The 12,198-nt window shown below is 43.3% G+C and overlaps 1 protein-coding gene across 1 annotated transcript in view; it reads right to left on the reverse strand.

The window, feature by feature from the left end:
- KIF26B (kinesin family member 26B) overlaps positions 1-12,198 on the reverse strand; it is a 566,488-nt gene that overhangs the window by 530,813 nt on the left and 23,477 nt on the right. The gene's annotated exons all lie outside the window — the stretch shown is intronic.

The following is a 12,198-nucleotide window of genomic DNA, read 5'->3' on the forward strand; positions in this document are numbered from 1 at the left end:
TCAGCGGAACATCCCATAGGCTGCTGATATGGTTTGGCTGTGTCCCCTCCCAAATTTCATCGTGAATTGTAGCTCCCCTAATTCCCACATGCTGTGGGAGGGACCCAGCGGGAGATGACTGAATCATGGCGGCAGTTTCCCCCTCCTGTTCTCATGGTAGTAAGTCTCACGAGATCTGATGGTTTCATACGAGGTTAATTTCACCTTGAATGTAGCTCCCATAATTCCCACGTGTTGTGAGAGGGACCCGGGAGGGAGATAATTGAATTATGGGGGTGGTTTCCCCCATACTGTTCTCATGGTAGTGAGTAAGTCTCAAGAGATCTGATGGTTTCATAGGCGTTCTCCTCTTTCACTTTGCTCTCATTCTCTCGTCTGCCACCATGTAAGACGTGCCTTTTCACCTTCCACCATGATTGTGAGGCCTCCCCAGCCACATGGAACTGTGAGTCCATTAAACCTCTTTGTCTTTATAAATTACCCAGTCTCGGGTGTGTCTTTATCAGCAAAGTGAAAACAGACTAATATGACTGCCTTCAACTTTGTTAACACACACCCTTCCAGCTCTACAGAGGACAGGTCTCTTCCCCGCCACAGAGAAGGAGCAAAGTTCTAACTTCTGGGGTATCACACAGGCGGTAGGGGGCTTACCTCTAATTTAGGAGCTCCTTGAGAAAGAAAACTCTCAGCGGACATCTAGAACAAGAACACTCCACAGGCTGAGGTTCACGAACCCTGAGATCACCCAAACACCCATTTCCAGCATGTCCAATTGTTAGCGTAAAATCGTCTGTAAACATTGCTTCTTTGTGGCTTAAGAATAACAGTGAGATAAACTTTAAATTACAGTTTGCTGTTTTGTTATGGAAATGTTAACAAGGTGTGTTTGGCCTAGGAAACATCATCATCTTTTGTTTTCCTGGGAAAAATGATATTGAAAAGTTAACCAGAGTTCACTTTCCAGACCTGGAATAACATAAGAAGAGATTTATTATACCATATTTCCCAGAATTTGAACAAAAGCATCAACAATGCAAGATAATGACAGTTCACCATTTTTATTATGGTAAAATATATGTAAACTTTACTATATTAGCCACTTTTAAGTGTACAGTGGCATTCAGTACGTTCACATTGCTATGTAACCGTCACCACCATCAACTCCAGAACTTTTTCATCTTCCCGAATTGAAACTCTGTATGTTAAACAATAACTCTCCATTCCCCTTAACTCCAGCCCCTGACAACCAACATTCTACTTCCTGTCTGAGTTTGATTACTTTATGTACCTCATGTAAGCAAAGCCATATAACATTTGTCCTTTGTGACTGGCTTATTTCACCTGGCATCATGTCTCCAAGGTTCATCCATGTTGTAGCCTGTTTCAGAATTTCATTCCTTTTCTGAACAATATTCCATTGTAAATACATAGACCACATTTTGCTCATCCATCCATGATGCACATTGGGCTGTTCCCATCTTTTGGCTACTGTGAATAATGTTGCTACGAACATGGGTGTACAGATATTTGTTTGAGTCCCTGCTTTCAATTCAGTTGGGTTTATACCAGAAGTGGAACTGCTGAATCATATGTAATTCCTTGTTTAATTTTTTGAAAAACTGTCATATCATTTTCCAAAGCAGCTGCATGATTTTACATTCTCAGCAGCAACACACACAGTTCAGTTTTAAAATCTGTACATCTTTGTAAGAGGAACTAACTTGGGAGCTAGTTCCTTAAAACATACCTTCATCATCAGTTTGCAAAGCACAGAGGGAAAGTTGAAATGTCTCTCTAAATTGAGCTATTCAGTCAAAACCAAACATGATGGTAGGAAAGTAAGATCTTGGGACAAATAGGGGCTATTCGAGAGAGAGGTGGGCTTTGCTGGTTCCCGCACTGGCCTCACTTCCTGCCTACTCTCCCAGCTTCACCGACCACACCCCTGTTCTACCGTGTCTTGAATTTGCCTTTTTTTTTTTTTTTTTGAGATGGAGTTTCACTCTTCTTGCCCAGACTGGAGTGCAATGGTGCAATCCAGGCTCACTGCAACCTCTACCTCCTGGGATCAAGTGATTCTCCTGCCTTAGCCTCCCAAGTAGCTGGGATTACAAGCGTGTGCCACCACACCTGGCTAATTTTTTTATTTTTAGTAGAGATGGGGTTTTGCCATGTTGGCTAAGCAGGTCTCGAACTCCTGACCTCAGGTGATTCACCCACCTCGGCCTCCCAAAGTGCTGGGATTACAGGCATGAGCCACTGCGCCCGGCCTTGAATTTGCCTGTGATTCCAATTTCAGTGTTGATTGACCTCATTCATCCTCATCATTCAAACTTGAATTTCCTCAAATCAGAAAAATAATCCTCAATCACAATTTTCATCATATCATCTAGAGCTCAAAAACATGAATTCCACATCCTTTGCCTGTTCTTCAAGGCCCTTAACCAACTTTCCCTATCATGTGTCTAATAAATGTTCTAATAACTCTTTATTATCACCTCTTATAGCCACGAAAAGTGTGTTACACTCTCATCACCCTCCCCCTCTCCAACATAATTACTCAATCCCACTCAGAAAACTGAAACACCAAGAGCCTTCCAATCCACATTCTCCTAAAGTACAGGTGGGTGTACTGAGCCTTTTGTCAAGACAAGAACCTGAATCATCTCTTGTACTGTCTCTCAGGCTGGTTAAAAGAAAGTGACCACAGCAATACTCCTCTGCATTAACCAAACCACCAGTTGTGCCTAGTGTCAAAGGTCTTTTTTTGTATAAATGTATGGGGTCCAAGTGCAATTTTGTTACATGGACATATTCCATATTGGTGCAGTCAGAGCTTTGAATGCATCCATCACTGGAATAAACTACATGGTGACCATTCAGTAATTTCTCATTCCTCATCAGCCTCCCCCACCTTCGCAATCTCCACTGTCTGTCTTTCTCCACTGTCTACGTCCATGTATACACATTATTTAGCTCCCACTTATAAGTGAGAACACACAGTATTTGTCTTTTTGTGTCTGACTTGTTCCACTTAAGATAATGGCCTCCAGTTCCAGGTAAAGATCTTATCATCTTTTATTCTAGAGAATTAAATTACTTAGAAAAGTACCGGGCTTGGCTGAGTGCAGTGGCTCACACCTGTAATCCCAGCACTTTGGGAGGCCAAGCGGACAGATCATGAGGTCAAGAGATCGAGAACATCCTGGCCAACATGGTGAAACCCTGTCTCTACTAAAAATACAAAAATTAGCTGGGCATGGTGGCACGCGCCTGTAGTCCCAGCTACTCTGGAGGCTGAGGCAGGAGAATCACTTGAATCCAGGAGGTGGAAGTTGCAGTGAGCCGAGATCGCGCCATTGCACTCCAGCCTGGGCTACGGAGTGAGACTCTGTCTCAGAAAAAAAAAGGAAGAAAGAAAGAAAAAAAACAGTATTTGGCTTTTTGTCCAACATTACCATAGTTCCTTTGGTGATGACGATGATGATGATATAATAATACTCTTTGCATCTGATGTCACTTTAATTTACAAAACACTTCTGCTATTTCATTTGATTCTGTCTGAAAGATAAGCAGGGCAAGTACTAAGATTCCCACTTTACAGAAGGCCAAGCTAGAGATACATAACTTACTGCCTGGCTAAGTAACAAGAAAGGTAGACTAAAACCTCCAGGTGTTTGGACTACTGATGTCATGACCTCTCACCTTTGACTCCTACACCCCTTTTCAAGCTCACTTTCTCAGAACAGCTACTGTCGACAGGATTCACTGGGATGCCTTTCACCTCACAGATGCAGGGAGCTTATGGTATCCCAGGGAGTAACTTATCACGGCTGTTTAGCTGGTTTAGCTGCACCCAAATAAAGCAAAAAATGAAGAAACTCAGTAAGGTGCTCGCGGACAACATTTAACCCAAGGTTACGGAAGCAGGGTCCATTCTTTGCGAAAGCGGCTTTTCCTTAACTCTCGAGGCTGTACTGGCATCACCAGAACCCAGCTCAGCCCATGACTCATCGAAGGGGGCAATCTGTTGATGTGGCTGTTATTTAGAAAATTAGCACACGTGGGAGAGGGGACCAGCTTAAGAAAATATAAATATTAGAAATACAAGTGAATAAACTGGTGGTAAATGGAATCCTTGAAGCTGGTCCATAAATTGCCAGGTGACAGCTCATTCCTGTGACACACAGTTGGAGTGTCCCACTCCTTCAGACCTTGCTGAGAGAAAAAAGAGACCACAGTGTTTGTTGATTGACACAAAGCTGACTTTCGGGGTAATGACAGCCTCAGAAAGCATGTTTAGATCCACTTAGTCCCAACACAACTTGTATCTTTCGATTTTATCCAGACCCCCCTCCCTTCCTTGTGCTATTCTTGAAGGTTGGAACCAGGTTGCAATTAAGTATCTCCGCCACCTGATTACCTGAGGTCAGGAGTTCGAGACCAGCCTGGCCAACATGGCGAAACCCCGTCTCTACTAAAAATACAGAAATTAGCCAGGTGTGGTGGCGGGCGCCTGTAATCCCAGCTACCCAGGAGGCTGAGGCAGGAGAATCGCTGGAACCAGGGGGGCAGAGGCTGCAGTGAACCAAGATTGCACCACTGCACTCCAGCCTAGGCGACAGAGCAAGACTCTGTCTAAAAAAAAAAAAAGTATTTCCACCACCTTAGCACACAGCAGAATGTCAAAAATGTGAGTGGAATACATTTGAATTGAATGATTAGCATAATCCCAGAGAAGCAATAAAAAATTTGGCTCTGAACACTAACTATGGATTTGGATGTCTAGGATTCCAATCTGGAATCCCCTGATCTCCCATTGTACTGGGCTGCAAATAGCCAGAGAAATGTCTAATTAAGTGCTCTGGGCAGACTTCTGCATTGCAAGCAAGACATGCTCTCTATCTCCTACAGCAATAATAAACCTCTGTCTACCATCTCAGATTTAGGAGGAAGCAACCAGGCAGCCACACTCGCTAAAAACAATTCACCACTCATTACACAGCCTCTGTTTTCTCAGAGATAGAAGGTTTGGGTGCACCTCCGTTTATAATGAAAGAATCCCTGAGAAGTTCATTTTAATTGCATCAGTGAGAAGCTGCTCTCTTGAAGGTAAACAATGGCTAAATCATTTTGTGATGAGAAGTAACACTCCATATTTAATTTGTTGCATAAATTCAAACTTTAAAATTTTGACTCCTATTTTTACACAGGACAGATGAGTACATTTGATTTTCAATACTTTCTCCCAGATTTTAAAATCAAATAGCAGATGAAAGAACATTAAAAGTGAACTTGCTTCCCCAGAGATTATAAAGACACATTTGTGTACCTGTGTGCACAGATGACAATGCACATGTGTACACACAAATGCCAAGGCCAGAGTCTAAAGCCAACCCAGGATCCACTCTCCATTCTCATTCAATGTGCTATAGGGCTGAGCTATTTCTTGCAATATGTCCGGGATGTTTTAAGACCTGGCCTGGAGCTCATGTTACAAAGTATTAAAGTTCACCTTGACACTCTACCATTCAATTTGCCTTTGTGATTAGTACCCCAAAAGGGAATATCCTACAAGGTCATTCCATCCAGTGACTTCTACCTTGTGTCACTAGTCTTGGATTTTGGTAAAAATAAGTCTAGCATCTCACCTCCCCTGACTTTCCCAGAGCTATATCTGATCCTTGGAGGACTTGGAGGAAAACCACAGGTATACTTAAGAAAGCTCAAAAAAACAACAACAACAACAACAACTCCCACCCATACCTGTTGCAGGAGGTTAGGGGTCAAGATGCAGGAAAAAATCCAATGCAAGCAAGAATGTAGTCAAAAACAGAGAGATGTCTTCATCAAATAACTATATGACAGTACCCCAACAAAAAACTCCATCACTCTGTCTGCCCTTCTGACAACCTGCTTGGCAGCTGTGCCCTGGTGCCATTATGGCTTAATCGTGTCATACTGCCAGGTCTTTCTCTGATGCTTAATTTGCTTTGTTCCCCAACCCCATGCAGGTGAGGAGGTCAAGCTTTCTTCTGATGAGTGCCAAGGCCCTGGAGTCCACCTCACACCTGCAGGTTGCTTCTGTGACAGTTCTCCCACCCTCAGAAGATGTGTTAGAAATTTTGGCAGGATCTCCAACTCCAGCTTGCTCATGTGCCAAATTCTTACGTCAGTCTTTGCAATCTTGATTGTACCCAGCATGTGATGGCCACTACATATGCTTTGTTAGACAATAAAGGACAGAAAAGAAAATCCACAATGGCCATTCTATTTTCTTGAAACCTGAATGAGTCTGGAAAATTTCTTTATGCAAGAAAAATGAATGATCTTAACTCAAAATGGACCATAGACCCAAATGTTGGAACCAGAACGACAAACTCTTAAGACAAAAATCTAGAAGTAAATCTTCACGATCTTGGATTAGACAACTTCTTAGATACCAAAAGCAATAAAAGAATGAAAGAAAAATTGATCAACTGGATCTCATCAAACATAAAACTATTGTGCTTCAAACAACACCATCAAGAAAGTGAAAAGATAACTCATAGACCAGGAGAAAATACTGGCTAATCATATATCTGATAAGAGACTTATACCCAGGATATATTAAAGACTTACAACTCAATAACAACAACGAAAATAGCCCAATTAAAAAACACCAAAAGAGGCTGGGCGCAGTGGCTCACGCCTGTAATCCCAGCACTATGGGAGGCCAAGGCAGGTGGATCACGAGGTCAGGAGATCAAGACCATCCTGGCTAACACAGTGAAACCCCGTCTCTACTAAAAAATATATAAAAAATTAGCCGGGCGTGGTGGTGGGCGCCTGTAGTCCCAGCTTCTTGGGAGGCTGAGGCAGGAGAATGGCGTGAACCCGGGAGGCGGAGGTTGCAGTGAGCTGAGATCGCGCCACTGCGCTCCAGCCTGGGCGACAGAGCGAGACTCCGTCTCAAAAAAACAAAAACAAAAACAAAAGAGTTGAATAAACGTTTTTTTCCAAAGAAAATATATGAATGGTCAATAAGCACACGAAAAGATGCTCAACCTCATCGGTCATTAGTGAAATGCAAATCAAAGCTACAGCGTGATACTAGAATCGAAAGCCTCATATATTGCTAGGAGGAATATAAAATGGCGCTGCCATTTGGGAAAAGAGTTTGGAAGTTTCTCAGTGGGGCCGGGCACGGTGGCTCACGCCTGTAATCCCAGTACTTTGGGAGGCCAAGGCGGGTGGATCACGAGGTCAGAAGTTCAAGACCATCCTGGCTAACACGGTGAAACCCTGTCTTTACTAAAAATACAAAAAATTAGCCAGGCATGGTGGCACGCACCTGTAATCCCAGCTACTCAGGAGGCTGAGGCAGGAGAATCACTTGAACCCAGGAGGTGAAGGTTGCAGTGAGCCGAGATGGCGCCAGCCTGGGTGACAGAGTGAGACTCTATCTCAAAAAAAAAAAAAAAAAAAAGGAAGTTTCTCAAAATGTTAAACATAGAATTGCCATATCAACTAGCAATTCCACACCTAGGCATCTGTCCATAAGAAATGAAACCATATGTCCACACAAATTGACACACAAATGTTCCTAACAGCATTATTCATAATAGCCAAAAACTAGAAATAGCCCACATAGCCATCGATTGGTGAATGGATATACAGCATGTGGTATGTTTATACAGTGGAATATTACCTGGTAATAAAGAGAAATGAAGTACTGATACATGCTACAACAGGGTGAACCTTGAAAACACTGTACCAACTCAAAGAAGCCATCTGTAAAAGGCCTCAGATTGTATGACTTTGTTTAAGTAAAATGCTACAAAAGGAAAATCTATAGAGACAGAAAGCAGATTAGTCTTTTCCTGTGCCTGGGAGTGGAGTGGGGTGAAGACTGACTGATAATGGGCCATTTCCTTGTGGAGTGACAGAAATGTTCTAAAATTAGATAGTGATGATAGCTGCAAACCTGGCAATATATGGAAATGCACCGAGCTGGACATTTAAAACAAGTCAATTTCGTGGCACATTAATTGTCTCAATAAAGCCATTTTTTATAGAAGAATGATCTCAGATTCCTAATTGACCAAGAGTTAGGCCCACACACATTTAAAACAGGTGAATTTTATGGCACATAAATTGTATGTCAATAAAGGCACTTTTTGGAAGGGAATGATCTCAGACTCCTAACTGAACAACAGTTAGCCCTGCACCCAAACTATCTGGTCCTCAAAATTAGCATTAGCTAGCCCACAGTCGCCAGCATCTCCTCCTCTGCCATCTCACTGTCCCTGCCTCCTTCTTCTGTCTCACAAAGCTGAGACTAGAAGGCTCTTGCCATAAAAAAACAGACCCAACAGTCTGCAGTTTCCCTAAAAATCACCATTTCCCAAAAAAATCAGTCCTAAAAGAAATCAAAGGAATAAACCAAAAACATGAAGTACCCTGAAACCTGTTGCTAGGTTTTCCTACACCTCATAACCAACCCAGCCACACACACACCGCAGGTCCTTTCCAAACACGGTCAGGTGCAGCCATGTTTATTTTTGCCTGGGCTATAATATAATGGAAGAATTTTTTTTTTGGCTTTTTTTTAACTTTACTATGTTTTTCTCTCCTGAATTCTCCTGAGCTAATGTGATACAATCTTGAAAATTTACACCATAATGAGATCAAGAGGCATTGGCAACAGCCTCTGTAGTAAATTGGCATCCGTGCTAATCGATAACCTACTTTCTAATGAAAAGAGGCAGACCCAATCCATCCTCTGCACCAAGGCTGCCAAGCAACAGAACACGCCGCCTTCTCAGGGTGAGAGCTAATTGCTGCTCTCACAAAGACAGGGGCAATCTTATCTAGGTGATCCATTAGCTGGAAACTACTAGAAAAGGAGCAAGAAAGAAAGGGGGGAAATCAGGGTAAAGAGGTTAAACAGCACAAAAGTGATTTCAAGGGAAAAAAAAAAGGCTTGAATTTGTATGTGAAAGAGATAATGACAAGAAACTTTAATGCAGAAAGATCGCTGAGAGCTTTGGCAAATTCCTCTCTGGCACAATCACTGTTGCAGCTCTCAGGCCTTTCAATGTCTGACAGGGTCTGTCACAGACTAGGACAGGGAAGAAGGGGGTACACAATGTCCCCCACCCTATCTTGTCCACAAAAGAGAATAGGAATCCTGCAGTTGGTGTTCAAGGTTACAGTGAACTATGATGGCTTCACTGCCCTCCAGCCAGGGTGACAGGGCAAGGCCCCATCTCTAAAAAAGAAAAAAACAAAAAGAATCCTGCGGCAGTGACTCTAGAAGGACCCCAAATCCTGCTGTGGTCACAAACAAGTGTATGAATGTCTCTGTAGCTCGGCTTCCTTCTCTTCCCCCACCCCCACCCCACCCCACCATATCCATGGTGACCACCGGCCCAGGAGCTACACATCTGCTACAGGCAGGAAAACTGACACAGTACTCCCGACCACATGAGCACAGCTGAAGATTTTTTAAAGTGACTACAAATCCCCTCTCTTAAAGAACCGGGCCACATTTAGTCAAGGTCACAGTTCAGGAAATAGAAACTGGAGATGATAGCTAGCAGATACTGAGCATTTACTTGGGCTAAGTATTTTAAAAGAGATTATTACCTCATTTGCCTATAACCGTGAAAGGAAGGTGTTCTCCCCATTTTACAGATGTGGAAGTTGAGGAAGGACAGAGTTGAGTAAGTTGCTCAAGCTGCAGGACTATTTAAGAGGAGAGCCAGAATTAGAACCCAGACTCCCTGGACTCCAATGGCCACACTCTCAACTACTCCTCTCTCTCTCTCTCTCTCTCTCTATCTGCTACCTGCAGGATCTGAACTTGAATGTTTACCCCAAAGAGAAAGATACATGAGTCTCTCCTACTCTTAGAAATGGGGGAGGATCTGACATCCTCCAATATTTCATAGGAAGACGAAAGTTCCAGTGAAGCCAAATGTTTCAAAAGCAAAATATCTCTGATACTTCTTTAAAAGCATGGCAACAGCCTCTTGCCTGTCTCCAGCTGAGATCTTGCTTCGAAATTCCCTTGCTGCTGCCAGCGATTATCCAGGCACCCAGATATGGTCCTCTTACAGATCTTCATCAGGATGCAGGGGGTGGGGTCCCTGGCCAGGCCCCCCCAGGCGCTGCCTCCTCTGCTCACTGTCTTTGCCCTCACCACCCAGGCCTGCACAGGCCATGCGCCAGGCCTGTGCCTCACTGCCTCTGCCCCGCAACTGCAGCTCTCCAGAACATCCTGTCCACCCTCTGTCTCCAAAGCAAACACCTGCTTGTCGTCGTGGCTCAGATGAAAGGTCCACCCCTGGTCTTTCTGACACCTCCTGGATTACCTGAATTCCACCCACCCACTCTTGTGCCCCAGCCTTTATGACACTTGTTTGCTTATTTACACACTTATCTCCCCTCCTGGTTGGTAAACTTCTCACGACCAATGTTGGGGTCTCCTTTGTTTTTTGTTTTGTTTTGGAGTCGGAGTCTCGATCTGTCGCCCAGGCTGAAGTGCAGTGGCGCAATCTTGGCTCACTGCAACCTCCACCTCCTGGGGTTCAAGTGATTCTCCTGCCTCAGCCTCCTGAGTAGCTGCGATTACAGGCACACACCACCACGCCTAGCTAAATTTTGTATTTTTAATACAGACAAGGTTTCGCCATGTTGGCCAGGATGGTCTCAAACTCCTGACCTCAGGTGATCCACACGCCTCAGCCTCCCAAACAGCTAGGATTATAGGCGTGAGCCACTGCGCCCAGCCTCCTTTGTTTTTGAATACATAGTATTTAACACACAGAAAGTGGCACATATTGGGAGCTTAATAAATGTGTGATAAATGAATATGTGAATGAATGACTTAATGAGGTCACTTGGATCTTTCTCTTTAAAGCATTCTCTGGAGAATTTCAAACCCTGTTTTATTTAAAAATATCTTAGAGTGGAGAGGGGGAAATTGGAGCCAAGAGAACTAACTGCTGCTTTCACAAAGACGGGCAGTCTTTTTAAATGTCGTTTTGCCTATTTACAAGTTTTCATTAAATATCTCTAATGCTTAGAATATCTGTCAAATACGAACATTTGTATACAGCTTAAAGTACAAATGTCAGTAATTATTTAAAAAAAAAAAAAAAAACATGGTTAAGAATTGTTCCAAGTAAATGCCTGATAAGAACTATTTACCCGGAGGCAAGTCCAATGTCAGGTGCCTGAGGAGTAAGGGACAGAGCCCCCATCTGCTCGGATGGTTGTAGAGCCGGCCCCACGGGCCCTCCACTCAGATACTGCACGTGGCAGCCCACGTCGCAGGCGGTACCGCCAGCCTTTATCCCCAAAGCCCAAGGCGACACCAGGCTTGACACAGGCAATCTTATTCAGGTGATCTATTGGTAGAAACTACTAGAAAAGGAGCAAGAAAAGGGGAGGAAATCAGGTAAAGAGGTTAAACAGCACCAAAGTGATTATTAAACACTTTAATAACAAAAGTTATTGCTTAATGCATTTGGAGTTTTAGTTTGAGATGATGGAAATGGATGGATGGTGGCGATGGCCATGCAATGATATGAAGGTACTTAAAGCCACTGAACCATATGCTTAAAAAGGAATAACATGGGAAATTTTATGCTATACAGATTTTACTACAATTAAAAAGGAAAAAAACTTAGAATAAAGACTACCAAGAGACTGATGACTGAAGAGACAGCCCAAGAAATGGATCACTGAAAGGGCTAAGAAAAAAGCATTTGAAAAAAATGCAAAGCCCAAAAGACACCGCTCCTCTTATTTTAAAATACAGCCCCAAACCCACAATGACAGCTCCAAAGTCAAACTCGGTTATATGGTTGTGCTTGAAAGCTCTGAACTCCTAGCACAGCACAAACACATAGTAGGTTATCTATTTTCTGAATGTGACTAGCACCACTTGAATAAGTGGCTCAAAGCGTAGGAATTATTCTGATGAACGGGTCTTTCTCCTGTAACAAAGCAGTGATAGTGAGATGTGACCTCTGTGATTTGATACGCTCATAAGGGACAAAATATCTCTGCCCAGAAACATCACAATCTAGCTGCCCAAGATAGCTCTGCTTGCCTGCACAACCTGGCCTCATTCTCGATCTTCAGACCTTTCCTAGATGGAGGCTAACCCCAGTCTAAACCCACACCAAATCTTCACGTAACCTTTTT

Source organism: Pongo pygmaeus, chromosome 1 (assembly GCF_028885625.2).
Source record: "Pongo pygmaeus isolate AG05252 chromosome 1, NHGRI_mPonPyg2-v2.0_pri, whole genome shotgun sequence".
Classification (NCBI taxonomy): domain Eukaryota; kingdom Metazoa; phylum Chordata; class Mammalia; order Primates; family Hominidae; genus Pongo; species Pongo pygmaeus.